The sequence below is a fragment of the Pseudophryne corroboree genome, chromosome 1 (assembly GCF_028390025.1).
Source record: "Pseudophryne corroboree isolate aPseCor3 chromosome 1, aPseCor3.hap2, whole genome shotgun sequence".
NCBI lineage: Eukaryota > Metazoa > Chordata > Amphibia > Anura > Myobatrachidae > Pseudophryne > Pseudophryne corroboree.
This window is the reverse complement of record NC_086444.1, coordinates 661,502,726-661,526,644: the sequence shown is the minus strand read 5'-3', so window position 1 is coordinate 661,526,644 and position 23,919 is coordinate 661,502,726. Positions and strand designations below refer to the sequence as shown.

The following is a 23,919-nucleotide window of genomic DNA, read 5'->3' as shown; positions in this document are numbered from 1 at the left end:
AGGGCTTCAGACTGTGCAATCCAGTCTGAATTAGGCCCAAAGTTTGTCCGGGTTTTTGCCATCCGGTGAAAACCAGGATGTGTGAAACAGGCCTTAGGGAGTTATGCTGCAGGAGGGGAGGTCAGTGTTAGGCTGTGGGACAGGAGGGTTAGCGTTAGGCTGCGGGAGGGGAGAATTGAGGTTAGGCTGCAGGGAGGGAGGGTTAGGATAAGGGTTAGTTTAATTACTTGCAAGTGTTGGTATTTGGACAGTTGAGGTGTCAGTATTCTGACCGCCAGTATCCAGTCCCCAACCTATACTTTATTATATGTTTTCCTGTTGATACTAATGAATATGCCACCGGTATTTAACATAACTCACCTCTCTAGCAAGGTCTCATGGTGACCTCCTCCTTGGCAGCGTCCTCTGCTGTGATGGCAGTAGCCTACTACTGCCATCGACAGAGTATTACATGTGAGTGACAGCTGTCTGTGCATGCAGGGGATGTAACAATGACTAGAAGGCTTCCCTGCCAGCAATGAGAAGCGGCAAAAGCCTTTTTGACTTCAGTAGATGGTATAAGTGGTACAGTCACATACAGTGGCATGCTAAGCTTTCTGCTCTTAATATAGAAAGGAGTTGATAACCCCTTTAGCAAGCCCCAGTTTCTCTATCTGACCATGGCTACCTATGCCTGCGGCTGTTTTGTTAATCCTTGGTATTATATTTTGGGGCCATACGCTGTTAGTACAAATAAAACATTTTTTATTGATTGCTACATATGCAGCAGGCCATCTCCTGAATCTTCTCTACATTCACACATACCAACATATAAATGTGAAGTGTGATGCATGTCATTGGGCTTGATGCATCAAGCATAAAAATGTGGCCAAACCTCCAAATATGCTGTTTCCGGAGGCTTGGCTGCGTACCGCATATTCACCAAGCCCCAGAATGCGATAGATGTTTCATTATTGTGATTTGACCAAAAGGTTCCCTCAAGATTATCCAGCGTTCTCTTTCATTTAGTATTTACGTGTTTGTGTGCTGGTTAGTGCAGTACTAACTAGTACAGGTGTGAGCAATTACTTCAGCTGGGGTTTAGTAAACTGCTAAGGGTCCCAAACACTCTCTCACAGAGCCTGTCCTTATGGGGGTATCCGGACTCCAGGTCGACATCAAAAAGGTCGACACACCTTAGGTCGACATGAAAAAGGTTGACGTGAGTTTTTCACATTTTTTGGACTTTTTCATACTTTACGAACCACGTGGACTACGATGGGGAACGGTTATCTGTGCTGAGTGAAGCGAGCCATGCAAGGGAACGCGGTGCACTAATTGGGGTTCCTGGTCACTCTACGAAGAAAACGGCACCAAAAAAAACATAAAAAACTTATGTCAACCTGTTTCCATGGAAACCTTGTTCATGTCGACATTTTGCCCATGTCGACATAAGATGTATCGACTTAAGGCGTGTCGACCTTTTTGGTGTCGACCTGGAGTCCCAGACCCCCTTATGGGCCAGTGAGTAATGAAGAAACTAAACATTGCAAAAATGAAAGTGTCTAATAGCTGCAGCTGGTAAATAGGGTATTGCTAACGTTAGAGCTAATTAAACCAATCCAAAGTGGTCATAACAGTGCTGAAATTTGGATACTGTTCTCTTTTTGGTTCAGTTTTATCAATTGTACTTTGTCCATACAGATGGAAGGAACATCTGAGCCATATGCTCTAGGCACAGTCATTATGGCATAAGAGGCAACAAGGCGAAACCCAACGGTCTGAACAGCTGCATGTTGCTTATCCTTGTAGTTAAGTACCTGTGCCATCAAGAGGGCAATGAGCAACCAAAATTCCCTTCTACTACATTAGGCCAACTCTGAACATTGATAACTGCTCCAGACCCAAGCCTCACTCTTCTGTTCAGAATTATGGAGAAAAAAAACACTGAAAGATTTTGGGTGGGATAAAAAGTGTATACTGTGCTGGGAAAATTGGGACAAATGGCAGTCTTTCAGCAGGGGTCAAAAAGTTTTTTATAAAAAAAAATAAAAAAGGCCTCACTAACGTGTCACATGAAGAATATGCATCTCTGCTTGGGATATCCTGATACAAGCAGTTTTTCTTTGTATTATGAGTAGCATTTTATGTACAATGAACTTATTTTACTGTTCCTTTTATCTTCTTCCATAAAAATAGACCTAAGCAAGTAAGAGACTGCTTAAAAGTTTTCTGTATTAGAATAGCTACTGTAGCTTTACTGGTTTATATCTGCACACTAAGTCAATATTGGGTAAACACAAACCATCAACATGACCTTTGTTCAGATTATATGAATGCAAAGTCCAGTCAGTGAAACCTAATGAGACCATAAAAACTGAAATCAGTGTAGTAGTGGACAAGCAAACTCTAGTTTTATAGATGCCTAATAAAATTTGTCCGAAACACTGCTAAGGTTATCCTGGGTAAGTGGTGATGTGCCTTTTAGTTTAGTCTGCTGAGATTAAGGGTTAATGAGTGGATAAACGATTACATATATTTAGAAATATTGTATGAATCTTTTTCAATTTGAGCACTGATGAACCGCACGTAACCGGCCAACAATTGCTGATTTATATCTATTGGAGGTGTATGGAAATTCAGTATAATACCAGCTGGCTAACCTTATCAGTCAACTAAATAAATAAATACCTGTAGATAAGGCACATTTATATGGAAATACCCTCTCCCTTACAAAGAAACCTCTCAGTTGTGGTTAGAATTTTCTGTAAATCATATGATTATTATTTAGAATTGTATTAAAATAACCTGAACAAATTGTCTTCTGTTTATTTTTAAGTTATTCTCGTTACATCATAAGCCATGTTTGCTACTAATGTGCGTTTCACCTAACAGTTACTGTCATTCTTTATCAACCTCTGCGTCCGATCTCTCCTGCTCCAGTTCTTGGCTATATGTAAATACTGGGATATTTTAATAGAATAAACCCTCACCAGTGTAACATAATGTACATGGTTCCAAAGGCATTGTACAGTATCATACAACAATGGCATTGACCTATTGTAATGTTTCAGCCAAATGATTGCATTTTGTATTTCCAACTTCATGGAATCTTGTGTTTATGTAATGTATACCACTTAGTTTGTTTCCGCTCCGATTTTATGGAATATATGTTAACGTTGTATCATGTTCTGTTTGCCATCAACCTCTTAAGCATGCTGACAATTCATAGAACCACCATTGAGGCAGGCCCACATCAGAGCAGTCATGTTCTGGTCACACAGCACCTCCCTCTTCCTTACATCAACAGGAGTCTGTCCACCAATCAGAAGCGTTCCTAAGATTGACACCGATGTTGAGCTTGTTAATGATTGGTGGAGGAACTTCATATATATATATATATATATATATATATATATTGTAGAGATATAAGGTTGTTCATGAATTCGTATTGCTCATGTTTAGAAAGCGAACACCAATAATACGTGGCTACGCGGTATGCAGTCATTATGTCAACACCAGAATGTTGACCTGGTCATGATGTTGACTTTGTGAATGTTGACAGTCCATTTTAGGGTTAAGGCCGGTGCAAAGTTTCTAGGTGCCCTAGGCAACATTTCACCCTACTGCCCTCGCCTGCCCCCCATACACCCTTTCCAACTGCTAACATGCACATTTGACTTTTTAAAATACATTTATTATTTTTGTGTCTACTTCATTAATTTTTGTATCAGATGGCCTCAGTTGTGCCCCCCAGGTGCCGGAGTACTAGGCAGATTAATCACGCACACTGGACGTACGCAGTGTGATGTCACGCAAGATAAGCCACACCAACCAGTGCCGTAGACAGGAACTGATTTTAACCATGGGACTCCAAGAAGACAAGAAGACAACATACTGACTTGTAAAAAAAAAAAAGCACATGAAAATGGATTAAATCATACCAATATCACTACCCACTAGGTTCTAGATGGAAGCCTAGACTACATATTGGATAATCCACCTCTAGTTATACTGTATCAACACCATTGTTTAAAATTGACATTAAAGGGCGCCGTAGAAACATGCACTAGTTGCCATCATATAAATGTCAGGTGCCAGATAGTGATGATACTAGAAAGCTTCTGTGCAAAATATTTTCTACTGATATACTGTATGCTGGAATATATTTCAGATACATTTACGGCTTAGTTGTACAGGTCATTGTGCTTATTTGATAACCTCTTTCAATGCCTGGTTTATATTTTGTTTTGCTCCTGGCATTGTCCTCCCTCATTAAATGACCCACCTGTTCTCACAGTTACTATAGTAATTGGGAGCTTCCTACCTAGGTTAGGTATATTATATGACAGTGTCTGATGTGACTATTTACATTCTTCCCCAAATGTTGTGCATAAAAAGTTCCAAATAATAAATTCTATGCCTGTGTTGTGGCTGATGACTTATGCAGAACTTGCTGTCTTTGCATACACTGGCAACCTTTACCTGGGTGATCTAGGTGTCTGTTCTGTTTGTGGTCCATACTCTTTATTCAGCTATAAATCTGACACAGGAATTCACTGATGCCTTTATTTAAATGTAAGTTAATTTAGTGATAAAGTAAATGCTAATTTGGTAAGCAGACTCACATTTTCTGTATGAATCATTAAGCGTGACAAGCTATGCCTCTGCAAACATACAGCAAATGTGGTATCTGTTTTTGGTTTACATTCAATTTAATGTACTACAATGCCTGTATACATTGGAGGCTTTTTCTCAGTGAGATTAATCACTCCTATTTTGGCTGTGTCCATGTGATTTTAGAGCAAGTCTTCATTGTAATTAAAGGTGGAACATATAAACTGGATTACACAAGTAACATTTGTATTGTAAATTATATTGTTCTAGGCAGTGAGTAGCGATGTCAAGTTATTTACACACTGAAATAGACTAATGCTTTGTCTGCTTAGTATAACATGCCTCTCGGATATTTCATGTGTCACATTAGTGCCCAAACATGCCTATAAAATAATAAAACAAACATTACATTAAAAAAGTTGCTGCTGTTTTATTTTATGGAGTTTGAACTTGCAAGACTGTTAATTAAAAACATGATAGGTTATAAAAAGAATGTCAAAATACAGACCACAATGTAACACGTAACATGTAAAGGGGGTGATTCTGCACCAGTAACAATACCTGTGTATTATTATTATTATTATTATTATTATCCTTTATTTATATGGCGCCACAAGGGTTCCGCAGCGCCTAATTACAGAGTACAGAAATAATCAAACTGGAAAACAGCAACTTACAGTTGATGACAGTATAGGACAAGTACAGGGTAAATACACATAGTTACATCAGCAGATGACACTGGAATAAGTATCAGGTGGCAGAAGACTGATGGATGTGGTACAGTTGAAGATTATTAAAGTAAGACAAAGGATAAGCACATGAGGGAAGAAGACCCTGCTCGTGAGAGCTTACAATCTAAAGGGGAGGGGTAGACAGACATGGGTGACATAGATGGGGTACATAGAGAACGTGGAATAGAGGGTTAGGATGAGATTTGGCTGGGTTTGGTGAAGAAGTGGACCCCCAGAAGGCACAAGTCAATACTTAATATTGCAACATTTTACTGGGCTATGCAAGAGAAATTTAAAAATAGGGGGGGGGGGGGGGGGGGGAATCGATAACTTCTACCGCTTTCAAAAAGGTCAATGAAAGCTGAAATAATGGACAACTACCTCATGGAAGCCAGATACATATACCAAACAGTACTTAGCAGAGTTAGGAATGAGTGCTTATGAAATACAGTAGCATTTTGTCATAATATTTCAGAAACTGCATGGCTGGTCTCTTCTGATAGCAAATACCAAATTTAGACAATTAAGGGCAATATCCCCAAATTGAGTGGTGCACCCTGAGTCAACAGTAATACTATGAATATTAAGTAGAGAAGAAGTGAGACTCTTTTGTGGGTGCACTCTTGAAACTAATTAGCGATAATGTAAATATGATAAGCATATAAAACATAACTTTTAATGACAAGGGTTAAAATATGCTATCCAGAACGACAAACAAAACACATAACATTAAAATGCTTTGGTCTTGCGATTATCTCACTTTTAATGACCAGGAAAGAATCCCTGAATTGATTTGTGAAGACCAAAGCTGCCAATCTAAGACCAAAGCATTTTAATGTTATGTGTTTTGTTTGTCGTTCTGGATGCCATATTTTAACCCTTGTCATTAAAAGTTATGTTTTATATGCTTATCATATTTACATTATCGCTAATTAGTTTCAAGAGTGCACCCACAAAAGAGTCTCAATTCTTCTGTACTTAATATCCACAATGTAACACGTTGCAACTTTCTTCTCATCTTTGACTAAATCCAATAATTTATTTTTGCCTGTTAAAATTAAATTGAACCTTTAATGCAAAAATGAAGGTTGTTTTATATAACGCTACCAGGACCATTCACAAATGTGTACTGGACATAACCATATTGAGATGGGATGTAGTTATGTGACATACCCGACCCTATTGAGATAAACGTTTGATGCACACAAAATTCTCGGTTATTATTGTGGCTTCATTTCATCTAATTTGTCTGTAGCATTTTTGCAATGTGTAGCCATATGTTCTTCTGCAAAGAATGCATTGTTTCAGTGCATCTTATATTCTCTTTCAAACCACTATACACATTTTTCAAGTCAAATTAAATGAACTATAGTAAATAGACTCCAGTAACTGAGCAGGCCAGTAAAATAACAATTTAGAAGAACAGATGTAAAGAATTTATTATTTTTAATTTGATAATGACTGACTAATTAAATAAGAAAGTTCCTTAATAGCTGAATTCTGACAGTGCAAATAATTTTTTTTTTTTTAAATTTAGTTTAACTTCGTTTTATGGTGTTAATCATTAAATTGATGTTTTTTTTCTTTCTAATTGCCTGCAAAATGCATGTGATTTTATCAGTAAATAAGACTTTTTTTTACTTGTCAGACTCCATACTCTACTTTATAAATCATTGCTGAATAGTCTTAGCTTTTTTTTTTTTTTTTTTTTAATGCTCTTAATGATATTCTTTTGTCCCTGACCCTGTAGGATAAAACCTAGCCATTTTCCTAGTCTTCACAAGGTGTGGGCTAGATTGAACTTTAAAATGACTGCCCAGTGCCCAACAACCACCTTTGGGCATAGTCTGGGTATATAAAAAGAAAACCAGGAACAAAAGAAGGCAAGGGGTAACCAAACCGTTTTCCAATGATTATTTATTAGGCTCATACAAATAACTTTCATATAGTTAATTTGAGTAATTTTAAAAGTGTAATATGTCCACAAAAATTGGAACAGCAAATAAATAAAGCCACCCTTGTTTCACAATTGAGACCCAAAGTGTTACTTATTTACACAATGTAAGGTGTTATCTTATATTACAAGCAAAACAGTAAACATGAAATAAAAAAATAATTACATTATTGTAGTAGACTTGTGTTATGTTCTTGCACTTCGCTGGCATCAGAACATGTCCATTAGTCACATGGTGCAGGTCAAAGTAAATAACTGGTCCTTGTGAGGACTCTTTTGTGTATCTAACATTTAGCATTTATTTCTCCATTAAATAGTTAAAATATATACAGGGCTGTAACTAGGTGTGTTCCAGCGGTGCCTGGCACACTGTGCATGTGCACTGTGGGCGCAGAACTGCTGGCAACACCTGCAGGTCCGCGCAGCAAAGTGTTGCCGTATTAGGTAGTTGCAGTGCCCTGTGTCCCTTTCCTGGCCAGTGTAGTGGAAGGTAAAAACACAAGTGCCATCATGCGTACACACAATACCACACTGTCAGGGGTTCTACCTGGCATAATTTGCATCAGGGGCTCTACCTGGCATAATGTGGGCTCTACCTAGCATAATGTGCATCAGAGGCTCTACCTGGCATAATGTGCATCAGGGACTCTAATTTGGCATAATGTGCATCAGGGGCTCTACCTGGCATAATGTGGGCTCTACCTGGCATATTGTGTATCAGGGGCTCTACCTGGCATAATGTGTGCTCTACCTGGCATAATGTGTGTCAGGGGCTCTAATATGGCGTAATGGGTACTACTGTGTAGTGTGATGTGAATTACAGACACTACTGTGCCGTGTAATGTGAATTGATACTATTCTATGTCCATGCCACTTCCCCCATAAAGCCACACCCCTATATTTATTACATGCGTCTTAGGCGCACACTGTCCCTATTTTCAATTTGGTGGGAGAGGGGGCACCAATTATTTTTTCTGGGACAGGGCACCAAATTGTTTATTTATGGCACTGAATATATAACATATAGCAATAAACTATTTTACCTGGGCTAGCAGGCACAAAGATTATATTGCCTCCTCATACTGTATTAAACCTCCTAATGATACTCTGTGGACCCCTTCATTCAAAGTAAAGCATTCATTACCTCTAAAACCAAGAAATAATGACACGGAGACTTGAATTTGGCAGAAAAATTGCTAGCAATTTATTGTACCCTAACCATTAGCAAACCTGTAAATTGAAAATTTTGTTAACATGCCGATTCAGCCGGCATATGGTGGCAGAAAAAAGAACGGCTCTATTGATCTGACGCTAACCTTAAAAACGTTAAAATTCAAAACTATCCTAATTTAAATACAAACTATAAAATCGGTAATAGGTGCCCAACTAAACCCCCATGGTGACTACCCACCCTGATGGGTGCCTGCCGCTGCCCCCGGACGGGTGGTCGAGCGGCCTTAAAAGTCGATGGAGGTGAGTGCACCTAAACCACACCAAACTGTAAATCACTACAGCTAACAAGACAAACTACAACCTGCCGTTCTTTTCCGCCAACAGCGAAAGACTCCTCCCCAGAGTCTTCGCACCGCCACCATAAACTCAACCTAACTCCTGCAACACTAGAAACAGATCCTCCAGGAAAAGCATCATCCCCTCATTGGACAGATGCACACCATCAGGCCAAAAAAGGTGACTGTCTCGGAACCGAATCCTAGGGTGGCGAACCACTTTGCCTCCGTGGGACAACACCCACTTCGCCACCGCCCCATTCACCTTCTGCCTGGCCTCGTCAATCAGGCGACCGTCCGCCACACCTCGCCAACTCAACCTTGGCACCATCATTGAGAACACCAAGACACAATTGGTCCATGCTGCGGCCACACTGGCCAGATCCTTTATCATGGCCCACCGCAGCTCCAAAGATGTCCTCTTCCCCAGGTCGTTGCCACCTAAATGGACAACCAGCACCCTAGGGACTCCATGCTCGCTGGCCTGACTGACTAGTCTACTCTTCAGATTTTTCCACATCATCCCCCGCCAACCAAGCCAACGAACGCCATGAGCCCTAGGAAACATCTGTGCCCCCTCCGAGGCCAAAAACCTGGCTGCCCAATACACATAAGAGTGGCCAACCACCCAGATAGCCAAGTCATCTTCTACCCAACCTGAAGAGAAGGAAAGGTGTAAAAATTGGTTACTAAGTATCTATAGCAGTGTTATTAAACGCATTAACCTGAAGGATCTGCCAAAAGAAAAAATTGGGCTTTCGTTTATTGCAGAAGTCACGGCCTAGCCGATCTGCACAAGCTTCCAGCCAATTTGAAGCAGAACATGAACACACAATGGGAAGATCAAAATTCAAATAAGAAAATAAACGGGGCGGGGGGGGGGGGGGGTATAAAATGGGAAAAACATGTAAGAACTCAGCTGGAGGTGAAAGCGTAAAAACCTGCTGAGGGACTTTGATTAGAACTGATCAGCCGAATTGTGGATTAGAATTCAGTCCGTCAAGTCAGGCACAAAATCGCAAAAGAACTCCAGACCCCCGCTGCCAGCAGCGGCGAGTGGCTAATCCCTGAGTAGGATAAAACGGGGAGACAAACAGACGCACAACACAAGAACGTACTGAACTGTAACAACATGACTTATAACAACTACAACTAAGCAAAAACCCCATGCAAGCAAACAGCTCATGCAACGGGGCGAATATATCGTCTGTAACTTGACGACTTCTATCGCCCCACCGCCTGGATTTCAGCCACGGAAAACCCTGTCGACGCAGCCGACGTCGCAGCCCCGATGCGGAAGGAATGCGTCCCGAAAGCAGCGGGTGGAAGGCCCAAGCTCGCCAGACAGCGACCCAGCATCCAACAGAACTGATATTTCGTCACTGGCAGACCGTCCTAATGAAGCAACCACGACCCCCGACCATTGGGCTGTACTGCCGCATATTGAACTGCCAACCTCACTGGGCAAATGCTCTCCTCGAGTGCCGGAACCAAGGTGACCCATCGACCTCTACCTACTTGGTCCGTCTTAGAGCGACGCAATCTGCACAGCAAGGACCTCTCACCCACCACCACGTCCTCGAGAAGCATGTGCGAATCTGCTCGCTTAGAAGGCGCCACCAGCTCCGAAACCCGAAAGGCACCGTGATAAGCCATTGAGAACGCCAAACTGAACAGCAGCGACTCAAACATGGACGACGCGATACCGCCAACCGCCCTGATGACAGCCGGAAGCAAGGCCGCATCAATGGGCCGCCTCCTATCAGGCGGCGTCGGCGCCACGCGCGCCCATCCCTTCATCGCCTTAAGCAGAATCCCGCTTTTCGTCACGTCAGGGACACCCTTGATTTTGCTAAAGAACGAAATACCAGCCAAGTACCGGGATACCACCGCTCTGGACCTACCCGTAACAAACAGCTGCCAAATAAAAGAAAGCATCATCCGATGCCCGCTCTTACCTTGTTGACTTCGTCCTCGGACAAACTCCTCCCACTCGCTCCAAGCTTGTCCGTAAGCCTTGAGCGTGTTCGGAGCGACTGACCGCATCGCTAGACCCTCCAGTCCGGCCCGATCACCTGCCAGACATAACCGGGACATTGAAAACCTTGCTCATCGGCCTTGGGTGCCAACAAACAAAACCTCTCCCACTGACCTCGTGACAATGCGTCGGCAATTCCGTTCTCCAGCCCAGGCACATGCTGCGCGCGGAACCACACATTCCTATGCAAGCATGTCAACAGCAACTGCCCCAGCACCCTCAGGACCACCAGCGACTTCGCCCTTTGGTTATTTATCGCATGCACCACGCCCAGATTGTCACATCTAAACAAGATGCTGCGATGCGCCAGACGATCGCCCCAAGCCTCCAGCGCCACCATAATGGGGAAAAGCTGCAGCAGCAAAAGGTCCTTAGTTAAACCCTCGCGATGCCATTCCGCCGGCCACGAGGCCGCGCACCAAGATCCCTCCAGATAGCAACCGAACCCAGAGGAACCCGCCGCGTCGGTAAACAGCTGCAGCCCAGCGCTGTCGACTGTTGGGGCTTGCCATATACACACCCTGTTGAAGTCCTCCAGGAACGAGGCCCATACGGCCAAATCCCTCTGAATCTCGGAGGACAAGAGCACGAAATGATGTGGTCTGGCACACCCCGCAGTCGCCCTTTCCAGCTTCCGGCAAAAAACCCTGCCCATCGGGATTACCTGACAAGCAAAGTTCAAAATGCCCAGCAAGGACTGCGCCTGCCGCAGAGTGACTTTGCGCGACCTTCCGAACCGGCATATACCCTCGCGGAGCTTCGCAACCTTGTCCGGAGGAAGTCGACACGATCCCGCCACCGTGTCGATTTCTATCCCCAAAAATGACAAACAGGAGACCGGCCCCTCTGTTTTATCCTCGGCCACGGGAACGCCGAAGTGAAAAAACAGAGCTCGGATGCTGAACAGCAAGTCGCCGCACCGTGGTGAATTTGCCGGACCCACACACAGGAAGTCATCGAGGTAATGGGCGACCCCGTGACCCCCTGACGAAGACTCCATGCACCAATGTAGGAATGTGCTAAACCGTTCGAAAAACAAGCAGGACACGGAACATCCCATCGGCAAACACTTGTCGATGAAATACTCCGATCCAATCCGAAGACCCATAAAACGGAATGAGTCCGGATGCAACGGCAGCAACCGAAACGCGGATTCCACATCTATCTTAGCCATAAGGGCCCCAGGCCCGTAACTACGGACCAGCTCTAGCGCCTCGTCAAACGACTGATACACCACCGAGCAATGAGCCGGCGGTATCGCGTCGTTGACCGGCGACCCCGACGGGTAAGAAAGATGCTGAATGAGCCTAAAAGCACCTGGAGTCTTCTTGGGAACCACCCCCACTGGGGAGATGACCAAGTCATCCACCGGGGTGAGTTAAACGGTCCCTCCATCCTACCCAGCCTAACCTCCTTATCCACTTTCTCCCGCAGAACCGACGGCAAGGCACGAGCAGACTGGAGATTCCGTTTGGGCCCGGACCGAAACCGTGCTCGCAACAGGCAAGCGAAAACCAAAACGAAAACCGTAAAACAAAAACTGCGCGTCCGCCCTATTAGGATACCACTCCAACCACTTGCCCATTGTATCCAAATTAATTGGCGTTGGAGCTCTGCGGAGCGCTCCCACTTGCGCCAGGTCTTGGGTAATTTTGCTTACCCCGGGCACCCTGGCGACTGCCTTTAAAGCAGGTAGAGGCTGGGTGGGAGCCGCCACATTGCAAGCACAAATGTCGAAACCGACACTGCTTGCCGAAGGAACAGGACGCATTGTTAAACGCGAAGCACTTTGTTATGATTCCAGCACTCTGGTCTGAGGTGGTCCTATTGCAAGGACCGGAGCACTGGAACGGAATGCTGGGGAAGGGAGCGGGAATAGAAAGTAGCCCCTGGCGCCCTAACTCCGTTGTCTCGCCCGTGTGGTCAGAAATCCCCTGCGAGACTATGGTTGCTTGAGCCCATGGCAGCCGCGTTTGAAGGGCGGATTATGTCTGCCCAACTCCGATGCCCCCTCAGGTCTTAATGGGAGACAAAGGGAAATCCGAGACAGGGTGATAACAAGGGGCCCTCTGACTAAACAACCAGGCCAGGGGCTACAAGCTAACTGACTAAACCTGAGGTATGTGCGGTAACCCGCCAGGGAAAAGGACAACCAAAATCCACTAGTCCGTACTCCTACCCAGCACCGCTGGATACCAGAGTGGATCTGTGGGAGCGGAATCCTCCGCAAAAGCTCCGGAACACAAAAATAAATGATAAATAATTAAGCGGCCCAAGCCGCAACACACGGCTACGCCGTGACTCACGAACACCACTGGATGTTCAAAGGTGCTCAGTCAGGACTCCAGGAACAGATGACGACTTCCGAGTACAGGACAACTGAGAACAGGAACGACCGGATACAGCAGGACTGGAAACACTTTCAGCAAACAGATTCAGCATTCAGGAAGCTATTACCGGCGTCTGTGAGAAGCCCAGGAAGTGTATTTAACAGGGAGTCCTCCAATCAGCTGTTTGGAGGCTGATTGGATTAAATGCCATACAGCTGCCAAGCTGCATGGCCAGGAAAACAGACATCTCATTATTTAAATTGAACCCAGCAACGGGGAACGCAGTCCGTAAGTGGCGTCCCCGTTGCTAGGGTCCGTGCGGCTCCGTGCGCCCGGCGTCTAGCGTTGCCAGGGAGCCGGCGGCTGTACGCGCAGGGCGTCCCTGGTTGCTAGGCGCCGGGCCGCAGCGACGAGCGGACCCCGGCGCCTAACAGTACCCCCCCCCTTGAGGAGGGGTCAAGGAACCCCTAAAGCCAGGTTTCCGAGGAAATTCCCGAAAAAATGCCCTCTTGAGCCTCGGGGCATGGAGATCCTTATCCAGGACCCAAGACCTTTCTTCTGGACCATAGCCTCTCCAGTGCACCAGAAAATAAAGCCGACCCCGGGACAATTTGGAATCGAGAACCTTCTCTACCAAGAACTCCTGATGACCCTGTACATCTACTGGTGATTTCCCCTGAGAGATCTTCCGAGGAAATCTACTGGATGAAATGTATGGTTTCAACAGGGAGCAATGGAACGTATTTCCGATCCGGAGAGCTCTTGGTAAACGTAACCGGAAAGCAACTGGATTGATTTTTTTAATAATATGAAATGGTCCAATAAATTTGGGGCCCAATCTAGCTGAGGTTTGTCGAAGTTTAATGTTACGAGTCGACAACCATACCCTATCTCCCACCTTAAAAGTGCAAGGCCGCCGGAGCCTGTCAGAAAAATTTTTCTCTCGAAATGCCGCTTTTCTGAGAGCAAGGTGCACTTTTCTCCAAATGAGTCTGAGATGAGAGGTTAAGGTTAGCGAGGAGACAGAGGAATGTTGAAAAAAAGAATTAGCTCTGGGGTGAAAACCAAAAACTGAAAAGAATGGAGACACATTAGTGGAGGAATGACAAGAATTGTTGTACGCAAACTCCGCCAAAGGAAGAAACTCGGACCAATCATTCTGGAGTTTGGCTGAGTACAAACGCAAATACTGTTTTAATGATTGATTAACTCGCTCGGTCTGCCCGTTGGATTGGGGATGGTAGCCGGACGTTAAAGACAATTTCATCTTTAATGAGGCACAAAAAGACTTCCAAAATTGTGCAATGAATTGTGGACCCCGATCAGAAACAATATCAGTGGGTAACCCATGAAGTCTGAAAACATGGCGGAGAAACAAAACTGCCAATCCCTGGGCAGATGGCAGTCGGGGAAGAGCAATGAAATGGGCCATCTTGCTAAAACGGTCCACTACCACCCATATGACTCGGAATCCAGCTGACAGAGGGAGGTCTACCACAAAATCCATGGAAATATGAGACCATGGCCTGAGAGGAACATTTAAGGGCATAAGTTGCCCGATAGGCAAGGAACGGGGAACTTTATGCTGTGCACAGACCTGACAAGAAAAAACAAACTCCTTAATGTCTTTAGAAAGACCAGGCCACCATACTGAGCGGGAGACTAATTCCAAAGTCTTAGAGATCCCCGGATGCCCGGCAACTTTGCTATCGTGAAACTCAGTCAAAACAGTAGCTCTCAAAAACTCAGGGACATAAAGACGACCAGCAGGAGTATTCCCAGGAGCTTGATGTTGAAGCTGCTTTAACTGGGTAAATAAATCTTGTGTGAGGCCTGCCCAAATGGCTGAAGACGGAAGTATGGCAGTAACAGGACTGTTATTATGAACTGGAAGAAAACTGCGTGACAGGGCATCCGCCTTGGTATTCTTGGAACCTGGCCTGAAGGTGATAATAAACTTGAAACGAGTAAAAAATAAAGCCCAACGAGCCTGCCGGGCATTCAGCCGCTTAGCTGATTCGATGTACTGAAGATTTTTGTGGTCAGTCAAAACTGAAATGGTATGTGTTGCTCCCTCAAGCCAATGCCTCCACTCCTCGAAAGCCCATTTAATAGCCAGTAACTCCCGGTTACTAACATCGTAGTTGGATTCAGCGGATGAGAATTTCCTGGACATAAAGGCACAAGGATGTAATTCTAGAGAGTCTGGATCCTTCTGGGATAGGATAGCCCCCACTCCAACCTCCGAGGCATCAACCTCAACAATGAAGGGCAATTCTGGGTTGGGATGTCTGAGGACTGGGGCTGAGACGAAAGCTTGTTTCAAGGCCTGAAAGGATAGCTCAGCTTCACGTGACCAGTTGGTAGGATCCGCTCCCTTCTTAGTCAGTGCCACAATGGGAGCAACCAGGTCGGAAAAAGAATGAATAAATCTTCTATAATAATTCGCAAACCCTAAAAAGCGCTGAATTGCTTTTAAGTTGGTGGGTTGCGCCCAACTAAGGATGGCTTGGAGCTTCTTTGGTTCCATACAGAATCCCCGAGGGGAAATAATGTACCCTAAAAAGGATACCTCCGTGACATGAAACTCATACTTCTCCAGCTTGGCATATAGGTGATTTTCACGTAATTTTTGAAGAACCTGACGCACCTGGGTAACATGTTGTTCAATAGAGTCAGAATAGATCAGGATATCGTCTAAGTAAACGACCACGAATCTTCCAAGAAAATCACGGAGCACATCGTTAATGAGATCCTGGAAAACTGCCGGAGCGTTAGACAAGCCGAACGGCATCACCAGATACTCGTAGTGACCCGACTGAGTACTGAACGCCGTTTTCCACTCATCTCCCGACTTGATTCGGATGAGGTTATACGCTCCCCTCAGGTCAATCTTAGAAAAGATCACAGCCGAACGCAGCTGTCACGATCCGGGTATCTGGACGCCATTTCTTACCTATCAGATGCCTCCTAAGGCTGGCTCAGCGCTCCAGGACCGGATCCCATCTGTTATCCTGATGTGCACATTCCCGCATCCTCTCCTGTCTCTCTGGACGCAGTCACAGTAACTCCTTATACATCTGGCATGGCGTCTCCCGCGGCCTCCGCCGCCGTCCCTGAGCTTCTGCATTCAGAGTGGCGATTACGTCAGCCGCGGCCTCCGCTGTGTCCGCGTGGTCGGATGTGCATCTGTCAGCCTGGCGTCTCCTGTCTCCGGTGGCCGGCGCCGCCATTACTGTTTTTCAGACCACATGGATTACAATCCAAACTTCCCTCCAAGTGTCTGCATGGGCGCAGCCATCTTGGATTCTGTCAGCTGATCATTCCTACCAATCCGTTGTCAGTATTATTAATTTGCATAATTGCCTAGCCAATGCCTTCCTTGCTGCAGGTATAAATAGGTTGTGCCTGAGCAAGGAAGGCGTCAGTGCTTTGGTTGTCAAACCTAGTTCCAGTTTGTCTCTCTTCTGTGAATGTCTTTCAGGTTCCAGCTCCTGTCTCCAGACTTCTGCTATAGAGACCCGCACCAGCATTCCATCTGCGGTGTAGCCTGACTCTCCGATCCATTCTGGACTCACCTGTTTCCAGCTACAACATCACCTGCTTCCAGCTCAGCTTCCAGCAGTGTACAGCTTCTCTTAAAGGGCCGGTGTCCTTTCTGCAGTTTACCACTCTCCACCGGTATTATTATTTCTCCGCTCTCAAAATCTACATTTCATCTACATTGCATCGCTCTCAAGCTTTATTTATTATTTAACTGGTTCCAGCCAGTATCCACTCCGTGCCAACACCTGTCTGGTTCTAACCAGTACCCACAGCAGCATTTTATCTACAGCAGTCCAGCTTTCCCTGGAACACCAGCTGGTACGACCCCGGGCTTTCCTCATTGCTACAGTTGAGCCTGGTAAGGACTTTCCAACTTGCAGATAATAAGAACTGTCTCATACCACCAGAGCTATGTGGCCCCTGCCAACCTGTAGTACCCAGGAACTGTATTATTATTTCTCTGCTGATTTTTGTTACTTTTTACTGCTACTGTGATGCATGGAGTTTGTCATAAATAAATATCATTGACTTTTACTCAAGTTGTCGTGGTCACGCCTTCGGGCGGTTTCTCTTCATGTTACTTACATGTCCAGGGGTCTGATACAACCTCCCAGGTTCCGGTACATCTCAGCCCCTAAAACTGAGGCTGCCTTCCGTCAGCTCAGGCCCTCAGTTGTGACAGTAAGCACTGACCAAATGAATCCAGCCGGAGACCAGGATCAAGCGGCCAGGCCGATGCAAGAACTGGCAGCCCGACTTGAACATCAGGAGGCTGCACAGGGCCACATCATCCGCTGTCTCCAGGATTTCTCTACTCGGCTGGATGGGATTCAGACAACTCTCCGTGGATCAGGCGCATCTGGGGCGTCAACCACAGTGACTCCAACTATAACCCCACCCACCTTACCCGTTTCTGCTCCACGTCTTCATCTTCCAACGTCAGCAAAATTTGACGGATCTCCAAGATTCTGCAGGGGATTTCTCAACCAGTGTGAGATTCAGTTTGAGCTACAACCTGGCAATTTTCCCAGTGACCGTACAAAAATTGCCTACATCATCTCACTTCTCAGTGGCTCAGCCCTTGACTGGGCATCACCGTTATGGGAGAGGTCCGACACCCTGCTATCTTCTTACACTGCATTCGTGTCAACATTCAGGCGCATCTTCGACGAGCCAGGCCGGGTAACTTCAGCTTCGTCTGAGATTCTCCGTTTACGCCAGGGATCACATACTGTAGGACAATATCTTATACAGTTCCAGATCCTGGCATCTGAACTGGCATGGAACGACGAGGCCCTGTATGCTGCATTCTGGCATGGTTTATCCGAGCGTATTAAAGATGAGTTAGCTACCAGAGACTTACCCTCCAAGTTAGATGAGCTAATCTCACTTTGTACAAAAGTTGACTTACGTTTCAGAGAGAGAGCAACTGAGCGTGGAAGATCATCTGCTCCAAAATCTTCTGCTCCTCCTCCTCGCCAACTGTCACCAACTAAAGATGAACCCATGCAAATTGGCCGTTCCCGTTTAACTCCTGCTGAGCGCCGAAGACGTCTCTCTGAGTCTCTCTGTCTGTATTGTGCAGCCCCGTCCAAGTGGTCTGAAGAAGCCATGCAAGCTTTTCATCTTTTAAAACAGAGGTTCATCTCTGCGCCTGTCCTGAAACAGCCTGACATCGACTCTCCTTTCATCCTAGAGGTGGATGCCTCCTCCGTTGGAGTAGGAGCGGTGTTATCTCAGAGGGCTAAAGATGGCCATTTACATCCTTGCAGTTTCTTCTCACGGAAGTTCTCCCCAGCGGAGCGCAACTATGCCATTGGCGACCAGGAGTTGCTAGCCATCAAGCTCGCTCTAGAGGAGTGGAGATATCTGTTGGAGGGAGCTTCTCATTCAATCACCATCCTTACAGACCACAAGAACCTTCTATATCTGAAAGGCGCACAATGTCTCAACCCTCGTCAGGCCAGATGGGCACTTTTCTTTTCCAGGTTCGACTTTAAACTCCAGTTCTGTCCGGGCTCTCAGAATCGCAAGGCCGATGCCCTTTCCCGCTCATGGGAGCAAGAAAATGAGTCAGAGTCTTCAGACAAGCATCCTATTATAAGTCCGTTGGCATTCTCCACGGTAGGGATGGACTCTACGCCCCCATCAGGGAAAAGTTTTGTGAAGCCGACACTAAGGAAGAAGCTCATGCATTGGGCCCATGCTTCCCGCTTTGCCGGACATACAGGTATCCAAAAAACCCTGGAGTTTATCTCTAGGTCCTATTGGTGGCCAACTCTGAAAAAGGACGTTTTGGAGTTTATTGCATCTTGCCCAAAGTGTGCTCAACATAAAGTATCCCGCCAGTCGCCTGCGGGGCAACTGGTTCCACTATCTGTTCCCCGTCGACCATGGACCCATTTGTCGATGGATTTTATTACAGATTTGCCCATGTGCAACAAGTTTAATACCATCTGGGTGGTAGTTGACCGGTTCACCAAGATGGCACACTTCATTCCTCTCACCGGTCTTCCGTCAGCTTCCAAGTTGGCTCAAGTATTCATACAAGAGATCTTTCGACTCCACGGTCTTCCAGAAGAAATTATCTCAGATCGAGGAGTTCAATTCACAGCCAAATTCTGGCGAAGTTTATGTCAAGCCCTCCAAGTCAAGCTAAAGTTTTCCACGGCTTACCATCCTCAGACCAATGGTCAAACTGAGAGGGTGAATCAGGACTTGGAGTCCTTCCTCCGCATCTATGTGTCCTCCTCTCAAGATGACTGGGTTCAATTACTTCCCTGGGCCGAGTTCTGTCATAACAACCAGTATCATTCTTCATCTTCTTCAACACCATTCTTCACCAACTTTGGATTCCACCCTAAAGTCCCTGAGTTCCAACCGCTTCCAGCAACTTCTGTTCCCGCAGTGGATATCACCTTGCATCAGTTTGCCAATATCTGGAAGAGTGTACGATCAGCTCTGCTCAAGGCATCGTTCAGGTACAAGAAGTTTGCGGATAAGAAGCGTCGAGCAGTTCCTGCTCTCAAGGTGGGTGATCGGGTATGGTTATCCACGAAGAATTTGAGGTTAAGAGTTCCCAGTATGAAGTTTGCACCTCGCTACATCGGTCCTTTTAAAATTGATCAAGTCATCAATCCTGTTGCTTACAGACTCCAGTTGCCTCCCTTCCTTAAGATACCCAGGACATTCCATGTTTCCCTGTTGAAACCGCTAATCTTGAATCTGTTTCATTCCTCACTTCCTCCAACTCCGAAAGTCCAAACTCAACGAGGTGTTGAGTATGAAGTAGCCAAGATCCTGGACTCACGTCACCGTTACGGTCAACTTCAGTATCTTATTGACTGGAAGGGTTATGGCCCTGAGGAACGTTCATGGACCAATGCTTCTGATGTCCATGCTCCTGCCTTGGTCCGAAGATTCCATTCCAAGTTTCCTCAAAAGCCAAAGAAGTGTCCTGGGGCCACTCCTAAAGGGGGGGGGGGGGGGTGCTGTCACGATCCGGGTATCTGGACGCCATTTCTTACCTATCAGATGCCTCCTAAGGCTGGCTCAGCGCTCCAGGACCGGATCCCATCTGTTATCCTGATGTGCACATTCCCGCATCCTCTCCTGTCTCTCTGGACGCAGTCACAGTAACTCCTTATACATCTGGCATGGCGTCTCCCGCGGCCTCCGCCGCCGTCCCTGAGCTTCTGCATTCAGAGTGGCGATTACGTCAGCCGCGGCCTCCGCTGTGTCCGCGTGGCCGGATGTGCATCTGTCAGCCTGGCGTCTCCTGTCTCCGGTGGCCGGCGCCGCCATTACTGTTTTTCAGACCACATGGATTACAATCCAAACTTCCCTCCAAGTGTCTGCATGGGCACAGCCATCTTGGATTCTGTCAGCTGATCATTCCTACCAATCCGTTGTCAGTATTATTAATTTGCATAATTGCCTAGCCAATGCCTTCCTTGCTGCAGGTATAAATAGGTTGTGCCTGAGCAAGGAAGGCGTCAGTGCTTTGGTTGTCAAACCTAGTTCCAGTTTGTCTCTCTTCTGTGAATGTCTTTCAGGTTCCAGCTCCTGTCTCCAGACTTCTGCTATAGAGACCCGCACCAGCATTCCATCTGCGGTGTAGCCTGACTCTCCGATCCATTCTGGACTCACCTGTTTCCAGCTACAACATCACCTGCTTCCAGCTCAGCTTCCAGCAGTGTACAGCTTCTCTTAAAGGGCCGGTGTCCTTTCTGCAGTTTACCACTCTCCACCGGTATTATTATTTCTCCGCTCTCAAATTCTACATTTCATCTACATTGCATCGCTCTCAAGCTTTATTTATTATTTAACTGGTTCCAGCCAGTATCCACTCCGTGCCAACACCTGTCTGGTTCTAACCAGTACCCACAGCAGCATTTTATCTACAGCAGTCCAGCTTTCCCTGGAACACCAGCTGGTACGACCCTGGGCTTTCCTCATTGCTACAGTTGAGCCTGGTAAGGACTTTCCAACTTGCAGATAATAAGAACTGTCTCATACCACCAGAGCTCTGTGGCCCCTGCCACCCTGTAGTACCCAGGAACTGTATTATTATTTCTCTGCTGATTTTTATGTTACTTTTTACTGCTACTGTGATGCATGGAGTTTGTCATAAATAAATATCATTGACTTTTACTCAAGTTGTCGTGGTCACGCCTTCGGGCGGTTTCTCTTCATGTTACTTACATGTCCAGGGGTCTGATACAACCTCCCAGGTTCCGGTACATCTCAGCCCCTACAACTGAGGCTGCCTTCCGTCAGCTCAGGCCCTCAGTTGTGACAGCAGCTGATCAAAGAGGACAGAAATCAGCGGCAGAGGGTAAGTATTTTTAACTGAGATCTTATTCAGGGCTCTAAAGTCGATGCAAGGTCTGAGTGATCCATCTTTCTTTTCCACAAAGAAGAAGCCTGCACTTAAAGGGGATTTAGATGGCCTAATAAATCCTTTCCCTAGGCTCTCCTTAACATACTCATTCATGGCCGCAGTTTCTGGTCCGGACAATGCATATAACCTTCCCTTTGGCAATGTGGCACCAGGAATTAGCTCAATAGCACAATCATAAGGCCGATGGAGAGGCAGAATGTCCGCATTGCCCTTGGAAAATACATCAACAAAGTCCTGGTATTCCACGGGAATGGGTTCGGGAATGGCAGCAGCTATTCTGACGGGAAACGTAATACATTCCTTATTACAGATGGTACCCCATTGTGAGATCTCCCCCGACTGCCAATCAATGATGGGATTATGAAAGGCCAGCCAAGGGTGACCCAGAACCACTGGAACTGCTGGGCAATGGGTAAGGAAAAACTCAATCTTTTCGGAATGAAGAGCTCCTACCGTAAGTAGTACAGGGGGTGTACAGAGGGAAATAACCCCATTGGACAAGGGACTCCCGTCTAAACCATGCATGGTGACACACCTACCCAAGTTTAACTGAGGAATACCTAAGGCCTTGGCCCACGTTAAGTCCATAAAGTTCCCTGCAGCTCCACTGTCAACAAAAGCCGACACCGAAGAACTGAGGCTGCCAAAGGAAACTTTAGCTGGGACTAACAGGGAGTTATTCGAGGAGATAAGCTGCAGACCAAAGTGAACCCCCTCACAATTCACTTGGTCGAGGCGTTTCCCGACTTGTTCGGACAATTACGGGCAAAATGTCCCTTACCCCCACAGTACAAACAAAGACCAGAGTTTTGCCTTCTGGCTCTTTCTTCTGGAGACAGCCTGGAGAGACCCATCTGCATGGGCTCCTCTATGTCCTCAGGAATGGAAAATACACACGGAGTAGATCTGACAGGTGCTCCTTTTTCAGCCCTCCGCTCTCTGAGACGACGATCAATCTTAATAGAAAGCTCCATGAGTTTATCGAGAGTCTCAGGAGCGGGATACTGAAGGAGACTGTCTTTTATAGACTCAGATAAGCCGAGGCGAAACTGACTGCGCAGGGCTGGGTCATTCCAGCCACAGTCGTTCGACCAACGGCGAAACTCTGTACAATAAACCTCTGCAGGATTTCTACCTTGTCTGAGAGCGCGTAACTGACTCTCGGCGGATGCCTCTCTATCAGGGTCATCATACAAAAGCCCTAAAGACCCCAGAAAGGCGTCTACAGACAACAATGCCGGATCCTCTGCTTTTAAACCAAAAGCCCAGGTCTGGGGATCCCCCTGGAGCAAAGAAATAATAATTCCGACCCGCTGAGATTCAGTACCTGAGGAGATAGGTCTTAAACGAAAATAAAGTTTACAGGACTCTTTAAAATTAAAAAACTGCTTCCTATCACCAGAAAAACGGTCAGGCAAGTGCATTTTCGGTTCAGGAACTACCCTCGGGGAAGTTCGTAAAAGATCTTCCTGCGACTTCACCCGAAGGGAAAGATCCTGAACCATTTGAGTAAGTTCTTGAATCTGGCTAACTAGAAGCTGGCCAGGATTTGGCCCTAAACCAGTGGGATTCATGAGGCCGACAAACCTTACAAAACTGAATAAGGGAAAAAATCAAACCCTGTTTAATTTTAAGTTTTGGTGTGGCCGGTAATAATGTTATGATTCCAGCACTCTGGTCTGAGGTGGTCCTATTGCAAGGACCGGAGCACTGGAACGGAATGCTGGGGAAGGGAGCGGGAATAGAAAGTAGCCCCTGGCGCCCTAACTCCGTTGTCTCGCCCGTGTGGTCAGAAATCCCCTGCGAGACTATGGTTGCTTGAGCCCATGGCAGCCGCGTTTGAAGGGCGGATTATGTCTGCCCAACTCCGATGCCCCCTCAGGTCTTAATGGGAGACAAAGGGAAATCCGAGACAGGGTGATAACAAGGGGCCCTCTGACTAAACAACCAGGCCAGGGGCTACAAGCTAACTGACTAAACCTGAGGTATGTGCGGTAACCCGCCAGGGAAAAGGACAACCAAAATCCACTAGTCCGTACTCCTACCCAGCACCGCTGGATACCAGAGTGGATCTGTGGGAGCGGAATCCTCCGCAAAAGCTCCAGAACACAAATAATAAATGATAAATAATTAAGCGGCCCAAGCCGCAACACACGGCTACGCCGTGACTCACGAACACCACTGGATGTTCAAAGGTGCTCAGTCAGGACTCCAGGAACAGATGACGACTTCCGAGTACAGGACAACTGAGAACAGGAACGACCGGATACAGCAGGACTGGAAACACTTTCAGCAAACAGATTCAGCATTCAG

The 23,919-nt window shown here is 46.1% G+C and overlaps 1 protein-coding gene across 2 annotated transcripts in view; it reads left to right on the top strand.

The window, feature by feature from the left end:
- The window catches only part of CORO2A (coronin 2A), a 435,475-nt gene that overhangs the window by 13,028 nt on the left and 398,528 nt on the right, over positions 1-23,919 (top strand). The window contains exon 1 of one of the 2 annotated variants that reach the window (XM_063914671.1): positions 2,388-2,444. The exons of the other annotated variant lie outside the window; for it this stretch is intronic. The gene's annotated coding sequence lies outside the window, so the exon portion shown is untranslated. Of the gene's footprint in view, positions 1-2,387; positions 2,445-23,919 lie in introns of those variants that run through there. 2 annotated transcript variants of the gene reach the window in all.